Source organism: Bos indicus, chromosome X (genome assembly GCF_029378745.1).
Source record: "Bos indicus isolate NIAB-ARS_2022 breed Sahiwal x Tharparkar chromosome X, NIAB-ARS_B.indTharparkar_mat_pri_1.0, whole genome shotgun sequence".
NCBI lineage: Eukaryota > Metazoa > Chordata > Mammalia > Artiodactyla > Bovidae > Bos > Bos indicus.
In genome coordinates this window covers 127,249,545-127,269,612 of record NC_091789.1, presented here as the reverse complement: position 1 = coordinate 127,269,612, position 20,068 = coordinate 127,249,545, and the positions used below count along the sequence as shown (strand labels likewise).

Sequence of the window (20,068 nt, the reverse complement as noted above, 5' to 3'; positions counted from 1 at the left end):
TTAGAAATGGTGAAACCATTTCTAGGGGGATACAAAACACCCCTGCCTTTAGAATTGTACAGTTAAGGAGCAGTAATTATATACAGAACATGGTGAAATACTCTTTAAGATTTAAAGGAGTAAAGAGGCGAGGGGACAAATATGGGATTGGGAGAAGTGGGAGGGGGAAGGTGTTTGGCTGAAAACAATAGAGTGCAAATTTCCTGGGGAATAGTAGTTTGGGGTTTGGGGAAAATATAAGTCTCTCAGTGGGCTATCCTGTTCAGTTAAGCTGGGTGGTAGGCTAGATGAGGCTGTGGGACTGAAGAACAGAGGCCAGGTATACAAATGGTGTTTTCTCAGTGCTGGAGGACAAAACCCTGGAAGGCAAACCTGCTTGTAAGTTACTTTAGTATCAATATACCAGAGGAAAAGCTTCTCCTGGGCAGAAATGGAAGGTGTCTGGTGCTCTTGTTCAGGTGCAGCTGAACACAGAGCACAACCTAGCTGTTTTATGCACATCATCTCCAAGGAATTTCTGAGAAATAAAGGTGATACTCCCTTGAGGTGGAATGCTGAGAACCAGCTCCTAAGGCATTAGAAAGGCATTTTAATTAGGTTATCTTGGGTATAATTTTGCAAACTCTAAGGGAGGGCTCCATGTCTTGTGGTGAAGAAATGAATAAAAATACAGGTAATTTGGATGGAAAGGCACCCAAGGGGAAGTTGTTGGTCCTTGACACAAATTCTAGGACCTTGGAGTTGGCATCCAACTGGGATAGACAGCCACACACACAAATTAAGTAGTCCTCAATTGGGGGAATTTATTTTGCTTTTTTTGCTAAGCAGAATTATGGGATCATTAGGTGGAAAGCTGCATATTTGGTGATACCATCCAAATTAATATAACAAAAATCTTTGCAGAGGGGAGGGTGGTACCATCTGCAGTAAAAAAAAAAAAAAAATCATATACCTGCCATTCATTAAAGATGTTACTCAGTCAAGTGCTTCATATCCATTGCATATATTCCAACAGTCCTACAAGGTAGGGCTTATCAGACATTGCAGATGAAGAACTTGTAGTTTTCTCAAGCTCACATAGCTGATAAGTGAAAACAGCTGGGACTAGACCCTTGGTCCACATTTTTCTAGAGCCCACAGTTGTCCACTCCTCCAGCCCGAGGCAGACCTGTCTCTTCATTCTCTGTTATTCTCACTACTACAAGATATATCACATACGATTAAAAAATAAGACGCTCTAATCAAAGTACAAAAAGCAATCCTGATGAAGGAAGGTGAATATGAGAATGAAGCACAGTTTGGGGCTTGTCTGTGGGTTTCATTTGCTGAGAATCCTCTTGTCACTAACTAGCCCCAGGGATCTGTGGTAGCTGACTCTGCTCACATACGGGCATAAGTCCTGTTCCAGCACTTCCCTGCATTATAGCTTGTTCCCCCCGGGTCTTCCCCAGTGTGCCCTCTTGCCCAGATAAAACTTCATATGCTGACGAGCTCTCTACTGTGACCTCGAGCTGCATCAAGCTCCCTGTGACACAAGCAGTCCAGAGTCACCTGCCCTCCCTTGATTAGAGCATTCCAACTCTCTGTACATGAAGGTCCCATCCCTGCCAGTGGAACCCTGATTATGAAGTCTAGATACCTGGTTACCACAGCCCCACTCCAAGCCCACAAATATCAACGTGTATTTCAAATAAGCTGGTGATCACAATCTTATTTCTTACAGAATACTGGTTCTTGGTACCAGTTTGAAGGCACATGGGGGATTTTTGTAAGTGACCCAAATATTGTTGGTAGGATTCTGCAGGGATGTGTTATTTGATACTGGCCACCACTCCAGTATTCTTGCCTGGAGAATTCTATGGACAGAGGAGCCTGGTGGGCTACAGTCCATGGGGTCACAAAGAGTCAGACACCACTGACTAACACTAACACTGAATACATACACCAGTGAGTGAGCTTACAAAAGCCTCCCTTATAAGTTGAGGATGAGAAAAGACCATGGAAATCACTCTCAAGTGAACATCTACTGAGGCTGAATTCCTCAGAACCACAGTCCTTCTAGGAGAGGAAAATGATTTCTTGGCAAACATTCTGCCTTTGAACAATAAAGATCAAAAGAATTCACCATCTTTCATACACCTCTTATCTCAGTTCATGCCCCAGAGAAAAATCCTAGTTTTCCTTTGTGCCTAATGTCACCTATAAATGTGTTCTACACGTTCGTTCCAATCTACTTGTACTTGGGAAGACCCATGTGACTACAGAGACACTGAAATATGAACAGAAACATTGTTTGTCACCCCCCCCCCCCCCCGGGCCAAGGTATTTGAAAGCAAGTACGCCACCTCCAGGCTTTCTGTTCCATTCAGCAGCAAACATGGAGACTGCTCGTTGAGAAGTGGAAGCACTGATGGGAGCTGATCCCTGGGTTGTATGACAGTGGAGGCCCCTGTCTACCCACATTGGACTTCATATGTATAGGAATAAACTGTTGCTTTAAGCCATTGTAGGTCCACAGGTTTTGTCTGTTGCATCAGTTACTTTATCGGATTAATGCATACCTACTATTTTGGTAGTCAGATGTATTTAAATATTATAATTACAAAGGTAATAAATAGTACATGTATTTTTCTTTCAAAAATTCTAACAATACAAATATATTACAGTTTCCCCCTTCCCTCAAAATCCAGCCCCCTCCTCAGAGGCAACCACAATTAACAACGTGAAAATGAAAAGTGAAAGTGAAAGTTGCTCAGTCATGTCTGACTCTTTGCGACCCCATGGACTATAGAGCCCATGGAATTCTCCAGGCCAGAATACTGGAGTGGGTAGCCTTTCCCTTCTCCAGGGGATCTTCCCAACCCAGGTATCGAACCCAGGCCTCCCACATTGCAGGTGGATTCTTTACCAGCTAAGCCACAAGGGAAGCCCAACAACCTGATGTGTGTCACTTTAAAGCTAATCTGAGGCTTTCTCATATGTAGATGCACTATAAAAATATACTGAGGACTCTGGTAATATAGTGGATGAGAGTCCGCCTGCCAATGCAGGAGACATGGGTTCCATCCCAGGAATCTTCCAGGAAAATCCCACATACCGCAGAGCAACTAAGCCCATGCACCACAACTACTTAGCCCATGCTCTAGAGCCTGTGAGCTGCAACTACGGAGCCCATGTACCTGGAGTCTGTGCTCTGCAACAAAAGAAGCCACCACAATGAGAAGCCTGAGCACCACAACTGAAGAGTAGCCCCCACTCACTGCAATGAGAGAAAGCCCACACACAGCAACAAAGACCCAGTGCAGCCAAAAATTAATCAATTTTAGAAATATATGTTGAATTTAGCATACATGATCAACAACGTACATATTGTTCTGCTTCTTGACCCTGTCACTTAACAAAATGAATGCAGGATATTTCCATGACAGCACACATAGATCCACCATACTCTTTTAACTACTCTCTAGGGTTATTTTTCTTTAAAAAAAAAAAAACAAACAAATCTTTACTGAGATATAGTTAATAAAAAACTGCAATTTTAAAATGTACAATTGGATGAGTTTGGACATTTGCATACCCCTGTGAGGGTTTCCCTGGTAGCTCAGCTGGTAAAGAATCCACCTGCAATGCAGGAGACCCAGTTCAATTCCTGGGGCAGGAAGATCCCCTGGAGAAGGGATAGGCTAACCACTCCAGTATTCTTGGGCTTCCCTGGTGGCAGAGATGGTAAAGAATCCGCCTGCAATGAGGGAGTTCTGGGTTCAATCCCTGGATTGGGTAGATCTCCTGGAGGAGGGCTTGGCAACCCACTCCAGTATTCTTGCCTGGAGAATCCCCATTGACAGAGGAGCCTGGAAGGCTATAGTCTATGGGGTTGCAAAGAGTCGGACATAACTGAGAGACTAAGCACAGCACAGCACATACACCTGTGAAATCATCACCACAGTCATTGTAACAGACATATCCATCTCCTCCAAAAGTGTCCTCATGTCCCTTTGTTTTTTTCTTTCAGAGTGAAAACACCTGACATGAGATCTATGCTCTTTCAAACTTTTTCAGTATTGTTACCTGTGGGTACTATGTTGTACAGCAGATCTCTAGAACTAATTCATTTTGTGTATCTGAACCAGTATAACAATTGAAAGAAAAAAAAAGTGAAAGTGTTAGTCACTTAGTCATGTCTGACTTTTTGCTATAGCCTGCCAGGTTCCTCTGTCCATGGGATTTCCCAGGTAAGAATACTGGAGTGGGTTGCCATTCGCTTCTCCAAGGGATCTTCCTGACCCAGGGATCAAACCTGTGTCTCCTGCATTGCAGGCAGATTCTTTACTGTCTGAGCCACTAGGGAAGCCCATTAAGCAACTCCTCATTTTCCACTCACCCCAGCCCCTAGTAACTACACTTAATTCTCTGCTTCTATGAGTTTGATAATTTTAGGTACCTCCCTTAAGCAGAACCATGAAGTATTTGTCCTTCTGTGATTGGCTTATTTCACTTAGCATAATGTCCTTCAAGTCCATCATATTGTTGCAAATGGCAGGATTTCCTCTTTTAAGACTGAATAATATTCCATTGTGTATGTGAGTGTATGTATGTGTATGAATCACATTTTCTTTCTTCATTTACCTTTGATGGACATTTGGGTTGTTTACATATCTTCGCTGAAGAGTGCTACAAGGAACATGAATGCAGACATCTTTTCAAGATCTTGATTTCCATTCTTTTGAATACATATCTAGAAATGAGATTGCTGAATTATATGGTAGTTCTACATTTAACTTTTTAAAGAAACTTTCATACTGTTTTCTATAGTGGCTGCACCATTTTACATGTCCAACAATAGTATACAGGGCTTCCCTGATGGCTCAGCAGGTAAAGAATCCTCTTGCAATGCAGGAGACATAGGAGATGTGGGTTCGATCCCTGGGTGAGGAAAGAAACCCTGAATGAGGAAATGGCAACCTACTCCAGTATTCTTGCCTGGGAAACCCCATGAACAGAGAAGCCTGGCGGGCTACAGTCCATGGGGTCCCAAGAGTTGGACATGACTATGCAAGCACGCAGTGCAGAAACAATACACAAAAGCTCAATTTCTCAACATCCTAGCTAACACTTAATTATCCTTTTTAAAAAGTATAACCATCCTAACTGGTGTGAAGTATTATCTCATTGTGGCTTTGACTTTCATTTTCTTGATAATTAGTGATATTGAACATCTTTTCATACCTTTTGGCCATTTGAAGGGAAGATCATCAGGAAGAATATGATAGGAGCAATCAAGGTGTTACAAGTATTCATTATGCACAGATGTTAATTGCACACCAGTCATCATGTTCCAACCTTCATTCCAAGAAAAAGACAGGTAAGGATTATCTTACTTCTGTTTGTGTGATAATTAACCGTTTTCCTCCTGATGGACATTAAAAACTGTTTGAGATTTGTTGCTATGAGTAATAGGACTGAAATCAGTATCTTTGAATATGAAATCTTAGACAGATATGCATACTTTCTCTCAGGAAAAACATAGTAACATGCAAACTTGATTAAACTGGGAAGAATGTGAAGACTTAAAATTTTTACAAATATTGCTGAACTTCTGTTCCAAAAATGCCATACCAATTTATAGTCTCTCAGATTCATGTGTGTGAATGCTTTACATTCTCACAGACATTTTATTTCATTAGTCTTTTAAATTTTGGCCAAATTTTGGGATGAAAGTTACTGTCTCATTGTTATTTTAGTTCCTTATTTTCAAATAGGTTGAGTATAAAATTAAACTCTCACCCATATGGAGCTGGACTTCAGCATTAATGTCTTGAATGCCAGGATTCTCCTAGGCGTACTTTACATTCTGAAATATCAACAAGACATTCCTCCTTTACTTTGAAATGCAAGAACTCAATGAGAATGATCAGTTGCTGGGCAAGAGAACTGGGCAGGACGCCCTTAGGTAGTGAAGATGTGTGATCAGAAAAATTGCCAAAGGTCATGAGAGGCCACATGAAAAACCTCATCCAGAGAGCCCATGGCAGGCTGGCAGGCAGCATTCTGGATTTAGAGTTTAGCAGAAGGGAGAGAAGGGACTATAAGGGGAGAAGGTAGAAAATCTGGGCAGAGGGTTAAAGATCACTTCTGTTAATCAACTTGGGAAATCTCTGAATTACCACCAGCAGCTGGAAGTTGAGAAGTCTCTGGGCATATCTACTAGATGAAAGGCATAGAGAGGCATGCCAAACATCTCACATGCCTTTGAATTCTCTGTGCCTACCATCAGGCAGAGTATAGGGAGCTTTTCTGTGTCACCCAGTGATTCTAGATGCTGGGAGAGCGCTATATCTCTTGGCTATTCTGGTGGTTCACTGCATCCTTGCTAGTGTTCCTGGCTGGGAGCTGTGCTAATGGCTGCTGGAGACTGGTATTTTCACCCTGTGTACAGGCCCTCCTCCACTGAATTTGGGGCAGAATGAGTGGGAAGGCTCGGGAAGTGGTGACAGTTGAGACAGAACACAAATACCAGTAAGTAGTGAAAGAGGACCTAAAACTGCAGAGAAAGAGAAACTGGCGGGAGATCTCCTGAGGCTAATTACCATAATGACTGCATATAAAGAGCTGAGTGTGAACATGTCTGGAAAAAATAATCTAGATGACATCTCCAACTCAGACTGTCCCACATGGTTCCTGAATTCTTTTTTTTCCCAATTCTTTTCAGTTCTATTTCTTCTCAATAACTGTGTAAAATAGTTATACCTATTTCTTGATTTAACAACTGTGACATTTATTTACTTTAAATGTTCAGAACAGATTTTAATTTTTATACATAAAAATTTCATTAAAATCCTAATACACCAAATATTGGCAAAAATCATAAACAATAAACAGTAAACATAAATCCAAATGAATAATAAACATAGGAATATGTTAAACATGAAAAAATAATGTTATTTTTTCACCTATCAAAGCAAAATTATAAACCTAATTGTAATTATGTTACAGTATTCCCATGTATCCAAATAACTGTTTGTTTGTGGGGTTGTTTTCTTTTTTTTTTTTTGGTATCTTTGGCTGGTTTTGATATCCATGTGATAGTGGCCTCACAGTATAAGTTTGGGAGTGTTCCTTCCTCTGCAATTTTTTGGAATAGTTTCAGATGGATAGGTGTTAACATTTCCCTAAATGTTTGATAGAATTTGCCTGGGAAGCCATCTGCATGTGGGCTCTTGTCTGTTAGAATTTTTTAAATCACAGTTTCAATGTTAGTACTTATGATTGGTCTGTTCGTATTTCCTGCTTCTTTCTTGGGAGACTGTACATTTCTAAGAAATTGTCTATTTCTTCTAAGTTTTCCGTTTTATTGGCATACAGTTGCTTATAGTAGTCTCTTAGGTTCCTTTGTATTTCTGTGGTTTCCGTTTTAATTTCTCCTCTTTCACTTCTAATTTTATTAATTTGAGTCCTCTCCCTTGTTTTTTGTTCATGAGTCTGGCTGAAAGTTATCAATTTTGTTTATATTTTAGAAGAATCAGCTTTTAGGTTCATTGATCTTTTCTATTGTTTTCTTCATCCTATATCATTTATTTCTGCTCTGATCTTTATGATTTATTTCCTTCTACTAACTTTAGATTTTGTTTGTTCTTCTCTAGTTGTTTTAGGTATAAGGTTAGGCTGTTTGAGATTTTTATTGTTTCCTGAGGTAAGATTGTATTGCTATAAACTTCCCTCTCAGAACTTCTATGTTCCATAGGTTTTGGATCATCATGTTTTCATTTTAATTTGTCTCTAGGTAATTTTTTATTTCTTCTTTGATTTCTTCAGTGATCTATTGGTTATTTAGCAAAATATTGTTTAGCCTCCATGTGCTTGTGGGTTTTTTTTTTTTTTAGCTTTTTTCCTTGTAGTTGATTTCTAATCTCATAGCATTCTGGTTGGAATATATAGGCATATATACATACACACACATATACATTCCTATATAGTCATACTCATACTATACAAAAAAGCTGAAGCTCCAATACTTGATGCTAGGAAAGACTAGGGGCAAGAGCAGAGGGGGGTGGTAGAGGATGAGATGGTTGGATGGTATCACTGACTCAGTGGACGTGAGTTTGAGCAAACTCTGGGAGAAGGGAAGGACTGGGAAGCCTAGTGTGCTGCAGTCTATGGGGTGGTAAAGAGTTGTACATGACTTAGTGACTGAACAACAATAACAACACTTATACTAACAAATACACACAATTGGTAGTTGTTTCTGTGTGAGCACCCATGCAGAGACTTAACCCAGAAGGGGACTTTGTTTGTATAGTTCCTTTTGCTCAATTATAAAATGAATGCCCATTACAAAGGCAAATACACTGAAAAAAGTCAATAAAGAATAAAGGGACCACATCCTCATGATCTTCTGAAAAGCCTCTGAATACATGGAGCTGCTCTTTTACCTTAGGTTGAAAGAAGTAGAATCTATCAAGCACTTCATGGCCTTGTCAGCAAACTGGATGTCACTAACGTTGGGAGTCTAAATGGTGGCAGGGGCTTCCCAAGAGAGTCTTCTGATGAGTCTCCTTTCATGAAAGGTAACTGCCCTACTAAGGAGGAGATCAAGGAATTCTTGAATATAATGAGGGTGAGACGGAGAAAACACTTCATCGTTAGGAGCCCAGAAAGCCTATCACTCAAGATTTATGCAGGAAAAGTAACTGGAGTGCCAGCAGGTGCCAACAGTGATCCTCCATAGTATGAATTCCTATGGGGTCCAAGGGCCCATTCAGAAACCAGCAAGATGAACATCCTGGAGGTTTGGCAAGGTCACTTACACTATCCACAGTTCCTTCCCACACCAATATGAGGAAGCTTTTAGAAATGAGGAAAAGAGAACCTGACCAAGTTGTAATGAGGGTAAGCACTACTGACACAGACAGCACATGTTCCAGGGTCATGTCCAGTTTCTTCTCCTACCCACAATGAGTCTGCGCTGGTTTCTTTAATTTGTTGTTGAAGAGAGCAGTGAATGTTTCAACTAATGGAGAATTGGTGCTGGGCTAGAAGAAACAACGTTTATCATTTTGTCTTCCTGTTTTATGTGATACCTTGGAGATTTCCCTTCCTTCCTTCTTCCTTCTTTTTATAAAATAAAATTTTCATTCTTTTTAAATTTCTTTCTTCTTTCTAATTAATTCCTAAATGTGTCTTTTAACAGGAGATTTAAATAGCTTCAGAATATAAGTTTACTAATCAAATCTTTGGTTACATACTTAACTCTGTGTATCAGGTTTAAGAGCATAGGAACTATGTATTTTGGAAAACAAATTGGGAAATTTTTATCTTATTTTGTGATATAAAGCAGAATATTATGCGATTGAGTAGCTGTTTCTTTGGAAATATAAAAAAATTAGTAGTAAAATTGTTGGGCTTAAGAAATAGGTAATGTGAAAGACGGTGACTCATGGCCTTCCTAATACTTTCAGTCCATCATTTTGTAAAATTAAAAGATGTGTACATGAATTACTTAATCAAAGAAAGTAGGAGAAATTAAAACAAATTAGATAGCACTTCACTGGCTCATTAATTCTCTAAATATTAACAGACCGCATGCTCTGTGGAAGACACCTTGATATTCTTGGGGATGTTACCGATTGTGTGTCTAGGAGCAATTAGAAGTTAAAATGTATCACATTAGTGCAATTTAAAAGGAGTAAAGGGATAGGAGCCCAAGTAAGAGCAGGTAGGTGTAAAAGCCCTGAGGCAAATCAATTTGGACATTTGGGAAACTGCAGCTTTTCAGTGTAAAGTAAGTTTTAAGCTTATCTATAAGGTGAATGAGGTAAGGCTATGGGGGACCCTCAGATGGTATGTCTCAAAGTTGAGAGACTAAAGCCTAAAGTATAAAATGGCCCTTAGCAGTTACCCTTGAATCCTTGATAAATTAGAAAGAAACTCTCCACTGGGAGAGACAAGGTAGGTGTTACTAGTTCCAACGCATTTGATCACAGTTTACAAAGTAGCTATTTTACATTCTCAACCACAAACTCATGCTGCTGCTGCTGCTGCTAAGTCACTTCAGTCGTGTCCGACTCTGTGCGACCCCATAGACGGCAGCCCACCAGGCTCCCCCGTCCCTGGGATTCTCCAGGCAAGAACACTGGAGTGGGTTGCCATTTCCTTCTCCAATGCATGAAAGTGAAAAGTGAAAGTGAAGTCACTCAGTCGTGTCCATCTCTTAGCGATTCCACGGACTGCAGTCTTCCTGGCTCCTCCGTTCATGGGATTTTCCAGGCAAGAGTACTGGAGTGGGGTGCCATTGCCTTCTCCACAAACTCATGCTATCTTCCATAAAAAAGGAAGGATGACTCAGAGGGTAGAAAGGAGAACTCACAAGACTGAGGTGATAACCAGAGTTTTTCCCAGGCTTTGAAATCAAATCAGGGAACTGAAACATTTGTCCATTGCTGTTGCCCAGTGACTCTTATACTTCCCATTTGCTTGTTTCTAAACAAGAATGTCTATAGATTCCTACTGCTATATCTCCATTGTACATTGGATTTGTTAGAACAGATGTCTTGTCTCTTTATCTTACTGCTACTGCTAAGTCACTTCAGTCGTGTCCGACTCTGTGTGACCCCATAGACGGCAGCCCACCAGGCTCCCCTGTCCCTGGGATTCTCCAGGCAAGAACACTGGAGTGGCTTGCCATTTCCTTCTCCAACGCATGAAAGTGAAAAGTGAAAGCGAAGTCGCTCAGTCATGTCCGACCCTCAGCGACCCCATGGATTGCAGCCTACCAGGCTCCTCCATCCTTGGGATTTTCCAGGCAGGAATACTGGAGTGGGGTGCCATTGCCTTCGGAGATTCATTCTGCCCAAGTGGTATGCTTAATGAACTTCCACCCAAGAGTCTCATCATCTGCAGTTGGACCTGGTTTAGATGATGAGACTTGGATTTTAAGTCAATTGTGTAATGAGGCAAAACTCTGAGGGATCTTGAGAGAGGGTGAATGAATTTTGTATAAGGTAGGGGCAGGAAATATTGAAGCCTGGAGAGTAAACTGTGGCAGGCAGAACCTCATGTGACCCCCCCTGATCACCAATTCCTGGTGATCATGCCTTTGTATATTGGTTTAGGGTGGGGCCTCTGACTTGCTTCTAATTAATATATTATGACAAAGGTGATGAGATGTCACCTCTATGATGACATTACATTATATGTGTTACAGAAATAATTAGAAAAACAAACCATCCTGCTGATTCAAAAATTCCTCTCCACATATTATGCATAAAATAAAAAACAAATATAGATTATTAAGGAAATATCTTTCTTGAAAAAATTATTACCAAGGTACAAAGGGAATTTTGAAATAGGGGGAGGGGAAATATTGCAATAGAGAAAAGCTGTAACCATAAGATCTCCAAGAATCTCAAGTATTAGGCAAAAAGGGTTTTTCTTTTCTAAATGGGAGTTAACAACACTAGAACGACTGGGTGTGGGGAGAGGGCATGAAGTGGGTAGCGTGACTGGATACTGAATCAGAGAATGTTTTACCCTGAGGCCTGCCTATTCTCAAGACAGGTTGTCTGCTAGGTCTGGTGAGAGGAGGCCAAAATTCAGGAGACTGGAGGAAAAAGAGAAGCTTAACCCAAGTTTGGATAACAAGCATTTTGTTTCAACTGATCACTTATGAAACAAAAAGTGGTATTTCTGAGTATCCGTATCTGACCTTGTCATAGGTAAACAAAGGAACATCCATGAGTCTTATTTAAATTATATGGGGAAGAATGGTTCTTTCAGGTAAGCAATTTCCTGAAACACAAAGCAGGAGGATCTCTTAACCTTCACTGTTTTCCAGAATCACACGGTTCAGGTAAAATATTATCATATAGGCAAGAAAATAATTTTAATATTAAATAAACATTAAACTGGGATATGAGGTGCATCACAAGCAAGCAACTAAAGAGATATCAAAGTCAACAAGAAATCTCACCCTTTTATATAGCCAAGCAGATATAACCCATTACATTCACATTCTCGAGATAAAAGATAGCTAGACCTCAAGAAAGAGGACTCAATATCACTGTTGGTGCTTTGCTAAGTCTCTTTAGTCATGTCCGACTCAAACCTAGACTTTTTTTAATATGCTAGACAGCATATTAAAAAGCAGAGACATCACTTTGCCGACAAAAGTCAGTATAGTCAAAGCTATGGTTCTTCCAGTAGTCATGTATGGATGTGAGAGTTGAACCAAGGAAAGCTGAGTGCTCAAGAATTGATACTTTCGAATTGGGGTGCCGGAGAAGACTCTTGAGAGCCCCTTGGACTCCAAGGAGATGAAACCAATCACTCCTAAAGGAAATCAGTCCTGAATATTCATTGGAAGGACTGATGCTGAGGCTGAAGCTCCAATACTTTGGCCACCTGATGCAAAGAGCTGACTCATTGTAAAAGACCTTGATGCAGGGAAAGATTGAAGGCAAAAGAAGAGAACGGCAGAGGATGAGACAGTTGGATGGCATCACCGACTTAATGGACATGAGTTTGCGCAAAGGCCGGGAGATAGTGAAGGACAGGGAAGCCTGGTGTGTTGCAGTCCATAGGGTCACAAAGAGTTGGACATGACTTAGTGACTGAACAACAATCACCATGTGTTAGACAATTCTTCCTGAATGCATGTGGTAAGTGGGGTGGTACAATGTATTAGCCTTTATCCAAAGGAAAACATTCATGGGTGGAAAAATTGGCAAGAATATTGAAAAGAGAATGGTTTTCTATTTACAAGTTTTCTAAAGTAAATGCTCTAAAAAGAGAAAGTCTCATGCCTTTTTTGGGGCACCAAAAGAATTATTTTTTATTTTTTTAATTTATATTTTTCTTTCCAATACCCTCCCTTTGTTGCTACAGAATAGTAACACTACAGTTTTAACTTTTATTTCCACTGCCATTTCTACCTTTCACTGGGCAAATTATAACCATCTAAATAACCAATAAATCTATGGTAAATTACAAAAGCAATGAAAATATAAAAATAAAGTAGGGTGGATTGAAAAATTCAGTACATTATTTGCCCAGAGGGGAAAATTTTTAAATATGTCACACTAAAGGAGAATGGTTAAAGCAAATTTTTGGTTAGCAATGTACAAAAGTTCTCCATCATACATTAATTTCAAAAACTGTTGTGATGCTTTGTTGCTCAAGCTTCCAAATGATTAACTAGTTGAGTATTATTTAGTAGTGCCTTGTAAAACAGTACCCATTCTAAGCCTAAACTTAACTCCAGAGTCTGAGAATCTAAAATTTTAATTAGGAGTTTCTCTTGCAAGGGCCAATAAATTTCTGAGTTTCCCTTAATAACATAAGTAAAATAATATTTATATGATCACTTAGAACTCTTAAATAAGTGCTCTATCTCACCACATAGTTCTTCCCAGATGTGAAGCACAAAGACATTTGGCCATTATCTAGTACCAAGATTTTATTACAAGGCACCTGTTGAAAGGCAAAGTTTGAATTTCCAGTGTTTAATGGGTTGTTGTTGTTCAGGTGCTAAGTCGTGTCCAATTATTTTTGACCCCGTGGACTGGATGCAGCACACCAGGCTTCCCTGTCCTTCACTATCTCCCAGAGTTTGCTCAAACTCATGACCATTGAGTTGGTGATGCCATCCAACCATCTCATCCTCTGTCGTCCCCTTCTCCTCCTTCATTCAATCTTTCCAAGCATTAGAGTCTTTTCCAATGAGTCAACTCTTCACATCAGGTGGCCAAAGTATTGGAGTTCCAGCTTTAGCATCAGTCCTTCCAAAGAACACCCAGGACTGATCTACTTTAGAATGGACTGGTTGGATCTCCTTGCAGTCCAAGGGACTCTCAAGAGTCTTCTCCAACACCACAGTTCAAAAGCATCAATTCTTCGGTGCTCAGCTTTCTTCATGGTCCAACTCTCACATCCATATATGACCACTGGAAAAACCACAGCCTTGACTAGATGGACCTTTGTTGACAAAGTGATCCTTCTGCTTTTTAGTACACTGACTTTCCTTCAAAGGAGCAAGTTATTTCAATTTCATGGATGCAGTCAACATCTGCAGTCATTTTGGAGCCCACAAAAATAAAGTCTGTCACTGTTTCCATTGTTTCACCAACTATTTGCCACAAAGTGATGGGACCAGATGTCATGATCTTAGTTTTCTGAATGCTGAGTTTATTTTTCCTTTAAAAAAATTATTTATTTAGGCTAATTACTTTAAAATATTGTATTGGTTTTGCCATACATTGGCATGAATCTGCCACAGGTGTACATGTGTTCCCCATCCTGAACTCCCCTCCCTGAGTTTTAAGCCAGCTTTTCCTACTTCCCTCTTCACCTTCATGAATAGGTTCTTTGGTTTTCTTTGCTTTTTGCCATTAGATTTTTGTCATCTACATGTCTGAGGTTGTTATTTCTCTCAGCAATCTTGATTCCAGCTTATTATTCATCCAGCGTAACATTTTGCATAATGTACTCTGTGCATAAGTTAAATAAGCAGGGTTACAATATAGAGCCTTGATATACTCCTTTCCCAGTTTGAACCAGTCTGTCCGGTTCTAACTGTTGCTTCCTGACCCACATACAGTTTCTCAGGAAGTAGATAAAGTGGTCTGGTATTTCCATGTCTTTAAGAATTTTCCACAGTTTGTTGTGATCTGCACAGTCAAAGGATTTAGCGTAGTCAATGAAGCAGAAGTAGGTATGTTTCTGGAATTTCCTTGCTTTTTCTATGACCCAACGGATGTTGGCAATTTGATCTCTGGTCCCTCTGCCTTTTCTAAATCTAGCTTCTACATCTGGAAGTTCTTGGTTCATGTATTGCTGAAGTTTTGCTGAAGGGATTTTGAACATTACTTTAATAGCATGTGAAATGAATGCAATTGTAAAGTAGTTTGAACATTGTTTAGCACTGCCTTTCTTTGGGATTGGAAATGAAAACTGACCTTTTCCAGTCCTGTGACCATGATGAGTTTTCCAAATTAGCTGCATATTGAGTGCAGCAGTCTAACACCATCATCTTTTGGGATTTTAAAATAGCTCAGCTGGAATTCCATCACCTCCACTTGCTTTGTTCCTAGTAATGTTTCCTAATGCCCATGTGACCTCTCTCTCCAGGATGTCTGACTTTAGGTGAGTGACCACATCATCGTGGTTATCCAGGTTATTAAGAAATTTTTAGTACAGTTCTTCTGTGTATTCCTGCCACCTTTTCTTAATCTCTTCTGCTTCTATTAGATCCTTGCATTTTCTGCCCTTTCTTGTGCTCATCTTTCCATGAAATGTTCCCTTGGGATATCCAATTTTCTTGAAGAGATCTCTATAAGTCTTTTCCATTCTACTATTTTCCTCTATTTTTTTTTTTGTTTGTTTTGCATTATTCACTTAGGAAGGCTTTCTTATCTCTCTCTGCTATTCTCTGAAACTCTCAATTCAGTTGGGTATATCCTTCCCTTTTTCCTTTTCCTTTTGCTTCTCTTCTTTTCTCAGCTATTTTTAAAGCCTCCTCAGACAACCATTTTGCCTCCTTGCATTTTCTTTTCTTGGGGATGGTTTTGATCACTGCCTCCTGTATAATGTTACAAACCTTGGTCCATAGTTCTTTAGGCACTCTGTCTACCAGATCTAATCCCTTGAATCTATTGGTCACCTCCACTGTATAACTGACTTCCCTCATGTCTCAACCCATAAGGAGTCTGCCTGCAATGCAGGAGGCCTGGGTTTGATACCTGGGTTGGGAAGATAATCTGGAGAAGGAAATGGCAACCAATTCCAATATTCTTGCCTGGAAAATCCCATGGACAGAGGAGCCTGGCAGGCTACAGTTCACGGGGTCACAAAGAGTCAGAGACGACTGAGAAACTTCACTTCACTGTATAATTACAAGGGATATGACTTAAGTCATACCTGAATAGCTTAGTAGTTTCCTCTACTTTCTTCAATTTAAGCCCTTAATTTTGCAATAAGGAGCTCATGATCTGAGCGACAGTCAGCTCAAGGTCTTGTTTTTGCTGACTGTGTAGAGCTTCTCCATCTTTGGCTGCAAAGAATATAATCAATCTAATTTTGGTATTGACCATCTGATGATGTCTATGAGGGTGTTTGCTATGACCAGTGTGTCTACTCTTGGAAAAACTCTGTTAGGCTTTGTCCTGCTTCATTTTGTACTCCATGCCCAACTTGCCTGTTACTCTAGGTATCTCTTAACTTCCTATTTCTGCATCCCAGTCCCATATGATTAAAAGGACATCCTTTTTTTTTTTTTTTTTTTTGGTGTTAATTCTAGAAGGTATTGTCTGTCTTCATAGAATCTTTTGACTTAGTTGTTGGGGCACAGACTTGGATTACTGTGATGTTTAATGGCTGGCCTTAGAAATGAACCAAGATCATTCTTTTGTCTTGGAGATTATACCCAAGTATTGCATTTCAGACTCTTTTGTTGACTATGAGGGCTATTACAGTTCTTCTAAGGGATTCTTGCCCACAGTAGTACACATAATGGTCATCTGAATTAAACCCACTCATTCTCATCCATTTTAGTTCACTGATTTCTAAAATATCAATGTTCACTCTTGCCACCTCCTGCTTGACCATGTCTAGTTTACCTTGATTCATCGACTTAATACTTTATGCTCCTATGCAGTACTATTCTTTATTCCACTGGACTTTACTTTCACCACCAAACACATCCACAGCGGAGCACTGTTTCAGCCTTGGCCCATCCTCGTCATTCTTTCTGGAGCTATTTCTCTATTCTTCCCTGTCAGGAAGCATTTAACAGCAGGCTTCCTGTGTGCTGTTTTGGATCTGTCAGGAATTTTCTGCTCCTTATTAATTCAGGAATCAAGAGGAGAGGCAAGCCTCTCCCGGGACTGAGGAATCCAGACATTTCCTTCATTAGTTTTTCTATACGGTGATAAGTACCCTCTTCCTTTTTATGAACCATATGGTAAAAGTGGTTATTTACAACTCTCTCTTTCATATGGATGACCTCATGCTTTCTTGATAACTTGTAAGTTTTGATTTTATCTCTGCTGAAAATAGCTACCTTGTAAGACAGTATATATATGCCCACACCATGTTGATTAAAACCCTTTGCTCCGTCAGGGCTCTGGTGCCCATGTCTTTCTTCCTTTCTCTCTCTTTCTCCCTCTCTTTTTCAGGCTGATCCCCTGGAGCACAGAGGCCCTCTGAGTTCACTTTCCTGCGCGGGCTTCTAAGAGCCTCTCGAGAAGGCACTCTGCATTTTCACCCCATCGAGAGGGCGCCTGAGGCCTCCGTGGACAAAGCAAGTCCTGTGTCAGGGGCTTTATTGGCTTTCTGCGTAAACCAAGGAATATCAGCCTCTTTCTCTCCTTTACTTTCTTATTGTCGACTGCAGACCACCAAGTTCCGGTCCATTAAAGGAATTCAACAAGTGGCGCCCAGAACAAGAACTTGGTACACATAGGCAGATTCTTGGACGGAGTGACCCCAAGGCCTATTGAGGCCGGTAAGTACTAAGACATGGGTAAAATGGCTGGAAAGCCCCATCACTTTTCTACTTTACTTCATCACTTATTTAAAGTTCAGTGATCTAATGAAACGTATGCTGATTTTTTAGCTAGATTATAAACTGCTATTTCCCGTACTGTAATTGGAAAAGAAGCCAAAAGGCAACTAGAGAAATTACTTGCTTATGAAAATGCAATTCAGGAATGTCAAAAAGCTATAGCTCCAATTGGTGAGACAGGGACTATTATTGATTATTTGAAGGCTTGTTGCAGTCTAGGATTAGAAACTCAAAAGATGCAAACGGCAGCTGAAACAATAGCTGCAGCCTTAAGAAAGGGAAATAAAGGATGCTTTACATGTGGAAATAAGAACCATTTAAAACGGGATGGCCCTAAGAAAGCTAAAAAAAAAAAAAAAAAAGAAAAAATACATAAAAATAAAAACCTCCAAAAATCTGCCCTCGCTACCGTAGAGGAATTCATTGGGCCAAAGATTGTAAGTCTAAATTTGACATTGAAGAAAACCTATTCCGGAAAACTCCAAGCAGGGACCCCTCAGATCCCCTTCAACAAAAACCTGGGGCAAATTCCATCTTTTACCTAAAACCCTCAACATCTGGCAGTGCTGCCATCAATATACCAGCTTTGTTTTTATATAATATGAAGTTAATGAGCTCTATTTAAATTCAAATTCACGTGAACTGAAAAATATTAAATATATATATAATGTTTATTTAAATATAATTTGAATATAATTGTTTGCTAATCTAATTAAGACATGTCTTAAGTCATCAACATTATATAATACTTTTATTATGCCTGCTGCTGCTGCTAAGTCACTTCAGTCATGTCTGACTCTGTGTGACCCCATAGATGGCAGCCCACCAGGCCCCCCCATCCCTGGGATTCTCCAGGCAAGAACACTGGAATGGGTTGCCATTTCCTTCTCCAATGCAGGAAAGTGAGAAGTGAAAGTGAAGTTGTTCAGTCGTGTCTGACCCTCAGCGACCCCATGGACTGCAGCCCACCAGGCTCCTCCACCCATGGGATTTTCCAGGCAAGAGTACTGGAGTGGGGTGCCATTATTATGCCTAGGTTTAAGGTAAACTAAATTTGTCAACAAAAAGGTAACTATATGTATATATAAATATATAAATGAGATAAAAACTTTTAGATAAACTCTATTAAAAATAATTATATTTTAATAGAATAATCTATTATTATAATCTGTTATTATAATCTAAAATAATCTCTTAAGATTGAGATAACTTAAATTTCTAGAGTTGTACTAAACTAAACAATAAAAGTTTATTAAATAGGTAGGTCATTTCCAAATAAAATAAGTTTTTAAAACATTAATTACTAAACATTAACTTCCTCTTACAAAAAGTTTTTCTTACAGAAAAACTAAAGAGATTTTAAACTATTAATAAATATATTATATAATGCATAATATATTGATATATATAAATATAGACATATATTTATATATAATATATATTATAATATGATATAATAAATATGTTCACCAATCTATAAAATGCTAATATACAAGACACTTCATAGTTGCTAAGGAAAAGTAAGATATATGCTTTTAATAAAAAGATATAAGATATGACAAACTCAGATATACATTCCACACTTTTCCTTGGGGCCACTGCTCATTTAACAAACAATACAATTATTAAAATAACCTGGAAATATGACAAGCCTATTTGGACAGAGCAGTGGCCCCTCACAAAAGAGAAATTACAGTCGACTAAAGAACTTATAGATACACAACTAAAATTAAAGCATATTGAGAAATCTTTTTCTCCTTGGAACTCTCTTATTTTTGTAATTAAAAAATAGTCTAACAAATGGCATCTCCTAACAGACCTTAGAAAAGTTAATGCATCTATGAAACCTATGGGTACATTACTACCAGAAATCCTATCACCTACCACTATTCCTTAAAATGGGCATATTATTATTATTGATTTACAAGATTGCTTTTTTAATATACCTTTACACTCTTTAGACCAAGAGAGATTCACTTTCTCTCTCCCTTATCTTAATCGTATTAGACCTTATAAATGGTACCAATGAACTGTACTGCCACAGTTCAGTTCAGTTCAGTCACTCAGTTGTGTCCGACTCTTTGTGACCCCATGAATCGCAGCACACCAGGCCTCCCTGTCTATCACCAACTCCCGGAGTTCACTCAGACTCACATCCATCGAGTCAGTGATGCCATCCAGCCATCTCATCCTCTGTCGTCCCCTTCTCCTCCTGCCCCCAATCCCTCCCAGCATCAGAGTCTTTTCCAATGAGTCAACTGTTCGCATGAGGTGGCCAAAGTACTGGAGTTTCAGCTTTAGCATCATTCCTTCCAAAGAAATCCCAGGGCTGATAGGGATGATGAATTCTCCATGTGTCAGTACTATGTAGCCAAAGCCCTTGAGCCTGTGAGAAAACAATTTCCTAATTTTCTTGTTATTAACTATATGGATGATGTATTGTTTTTGGCTCCATCTATCTTAAAAACTCAACACATGTTTGATATAGCTCAAATATGCTTAAAAAACTCT

General features: G+C 39.5%; 1 non-coding gene across 1 annotated transcript; it reads right to left on the bottom strand.

Moving 5' to 3' along the window:
- Window positions 1-5,261: 5,261 nt before the first annotated feature.
- Window positions 5,262-5,384, bottom strand: LOC139181791 (U8 small nucleolar RNA). The gene has a single exon (XR_011565530.1). It is a non-coding gene; the product is annotated as a U8 small nucleolar RNA (small nucleolar RNA).
- Window positions 5,385-20,068: the final 14,684 nt, after the last annotated feature.